Below are 3961 nucleotides of genomic sequence, written 5' to 3' on the forward strand. Positions count from 1 at the left end.
AGTAGTGAAAATTTTAATTTTTACAATTTTATGATTTGTGATTAATTAAATTTGAATAATAATATTTAAAATAAAAAATATGATATACTTATAAGTAAACTATCTACTAGACACTGAGATAAATATGTTTGGTTTATTTTATTTTAAGAACACGTTACTTTTTATTTTATTTTAAGAACACGTTACTTTTTTCAGTCTCATGAGAGAATTTTAAAAAGTATCGTTTCTTAAAATTAAACAATTATATGTATATATTTTAGTCGTTTTTATATTCCAGGGTTATTTTTTTATCAGGACTGTAGTCATGTGTTTAAGATTGAGTACGTGTTTTATTAGTTTACGAAAAAAAAAAACATCTATAACATATTTTTATACTTTCTTAAAATATATTATATAAAAATTTAATCTCTTTAAAATAAATTATTAGATAAAAACAACACAAAGGTTGTATTTATGTGTGATATTTCAATAAAAAAATATTAAATAAAAATTAATTTTAGAAATTAAAAATAATTAATTATTATATTAATTAAATTAAATATTATTTTAAATATAAAATAATTATTATTATTAATAATAAATAATTTTTAAATTGGTATGTAATTAGTTATGAGATTATATTTACTAATTTTTTATAATGTTTGAACTCAACTATCTTGAATATTTAAGTGATTTATTTACTATAATAAAATTATTAAATAAAAATTTATTTTAATAATAAAAGATTAATAGTTAGTATATTAATTAAATTAGATATTATTTTAGAAAAAAAATTATTATATCTAAACTTAATAATTAATTAAATATTAATTTATAAATTTATTAATAATAGAATTACTTAAAATATTAATAATTTTTTAAATTTTATCTAATTTAATTAATATAAAATAATATTAGATCAATTTTTATTTAAATTTTACATTGTAAACTGTTCCACTCCTACCAATCTAACTTTAGGTAACAAATCCCGTGGGAAGACAGAAAATTGGTGTTCATGTTTTTATTTCTTAAAATTATAAATCTAAGTTTTATTTTTCAATAATTTTATTTTAATATATGATGAGATTTAAAATAAGGTTAACGGTTGTCATGTTAGTTAAACGTAAAGAGGTGATTAATTTTCAAGTAATTAATTTTTTTGACAAAGAATTAAATAAATTAAAGGAACATTTTAGGGTGTTCCAACTCATATACAAACCCACGAAAAAATGGACTAAAACAAATAAACTTAACCTATTACAACATCTTGTAAAGATCCTAATAACTCATCTAACAAAACCTATGCATCCACACAATACATAAGTTTGACAACAACGTAAATAAAAATATAAAGCTAGACCCCAAGGCCACTTTTTCAACTTAGTAGTACAATGCTCACTACCTAATGCTATTGTAGCGATTTCACAATGTTAAGTTCCCAAACTCATGCTTGACCCTACCTGCCATACTCACCACACCAGAATGCACTCCTCAAAGTTCTCCTGATAGAGACAAAGGTTCTCCTTGATGCCAACTCCTGCTACTCAACAATCCCAACAAACAGAGGCATGCGCAACAGGTCATAGAATATGGTTCAGCGCCTACTGCACAAAACCAATTTTAGAGCTACCAAAATTTCTATCTTCTAATACCATTCCGATTAGCGAGCTCCTTTAGCAGAGTTCCTCTCTAAAGGTTCAACAGTTCGGTATTGATAAAAGCTAGAACATGACATTGCTCTAATATACTCCCTATGCCCCCACTTTCCATCATCCTTCTACACTCTTTCACTCTTCATTCTTCTCTAACTGATGATATTATCTTATTATATTAGCTGCTCTCCTCCCGCTTTACCTGCACCAAAGAGAAAACACCTTCCCCACCTCACAAGTAATACAGATATTCAAAACAGATTCATCTCATTGATCTTGAGCATTTTATTTTATAATTGTTGCTACAACCAACCCTACATGTAGAATATTGACAAAGGTTGAAAACACTTTTAGACACTTATCTAGTTGCCATATTAATGCATGTTAAGGGTGATAAAATCCAATCAGGAAAAGAAAAAGTAACTTTCCTTTCTTTATGTTTCATCCAAACCCATGATTGTACTTGTGCCAAAGTGAAAATTTCCTCCACGTCTAACTTTGCTTGGTTGAAGATAATCCTATTTTTGTGTTTCCATATACTCCAAACTACTAATACCCAAAGACTTTTCCATAACCTATTGCCTTCTTGATTAAAACATATGTAAGAGAATTGTTCAAAATGATGATTCAATTCATTGTGATTCACCAAACTAATTCTCATCCAGCTAAAGCACATATTCCATACTTTAATTGATTTTATACATGAAACGAGGACATGTGAACTTGTCTCTTCCTCCCTTCCACAAAACACGCATAGAGTATCCTCCAATAACACTCCCCTTTTGTGCAGATTCTGTTTTGTCGCTAATCTATCTGATAGTGCCCTCCACACATAAAACTGAGCTGATGGCATAACCTTTAAATTCCAAAGGAGTTCAAACACCGTCGATACCCCCCCGTACTGTGATTTACTAACTTGTTATAAGCTGATTTCACTGAGAATGTGTATGACGGGGGGTCGTTCCATATCCGTAAATCCTTTTTATCTAGTTGTAAAGGCACTTGAGATATAATTGCCATGAAATCCTCTACCATGCTTTTCTCCCATTCAAACCAATCTCTTCTTCAGCTGAATTTCCACTCCCACCCTTCCGTAGTCCAGCTTCCACAACTACCAATAGACTTGTCTTTAAGCTTAGAGTTATTATATATCCTTTCATATCTTATGTTGATTTGACCATTGGTTAGCCATTCATCTTCCCAAAATTTGACCTTCTCCCCAGATCCCACTTTCCAAACCATATTCGAATTGAACCAGTTGTCCCCTTGGTCTGAAAGACTAGCTTTGACTAAACCTCCCTCCTCTTTCGCTTTACAAATATTTTCCCAACTGGTACAAGCGATTTTCCTCCCATCCTCTCCCCACCCCCACAAGAACTTTCTCTGTAATTTTGTAATCTCCTTGCACACTCCAATCGATGCTTTAAAAAGAGATAGAAAGAATAGTGGTATGGCATTTATGACAGATTTTATAAGGCATACTCTTCCCGCGAATGACAGGTTCCTCCCCTTCCATACTGAAAGTTTCTTTCTTACCTTTGATAGCACATGCTCCCAAAACGAACATCTAGATGGATTACCACCTATGGGTAAGCCTAAATATGTGAAAGGTATATCCATTAGACTGCAGTGAAGTATTTCCGAATACATTTTCACCTCATACCTATCTACACTAATTGCGCCAATTTTGCTCTTATGGTAATTGACTCTAAGACTGGAGCTTAATTCAAAACATCTTAAGATGACCTTAATGCACATGATATTCTGCACGTTAGATTCGCATACAAAAAGGGTATCATCAGCAAATTGGAGTAGATTCACATCCACCTTTTTTCCCCTTACTTTAATTCCCGAGACCAAATTTTTCCTTGTCGCTTCTTTTACTAGCCCCGCTAATCCTTGTGCGACGATCAGAAACAGAAACGGTGTCATCGGATCCCCTTGTCTAAGGCATCTAGATGGTTTGAATTCCTTTGTCGGACTACCATTTACTAATACCGAAACGGTAGCTGATTCTAGGCAAGCTCTAATCCACTGAATCCATTTTTCACAAAATCCTAGTCTTCCCATAATGTAAAATAAGAACTCCCAACTTATCGAGGCATACGCCTTCTCGAAATCAAGTTTCATTATCACCCCGCTCTTCTTCCTTCTTCTCAACTCATCCATAACCTCGTTCACTACGAGGACACTTTCTAATAATCCTCTATTGGACAAAAAAGTTGATTGTGTCCCATCTATCACCTTCTCAATAACTTTTTTAATTCTGTTGGATAACAATTTGGTCAGAATCTTGTACACACACCCAACTAGTGAGATGGGTATGTACT

Source organism: Phaseolus vulgaris, chromosome 2 (assembly GCF_051622355.1).
Source record: "Phaseolus vulgaris cultivar YP4 chromosome 2, ASM5162235v1, whole genome shotgun sequence".
NCBI lineage: Eukaryota > Viridiplantae > Streptophyta > Magnoliopsida > Fabales > Fabaceae > Phaseolus > Phaseolus vulgaris.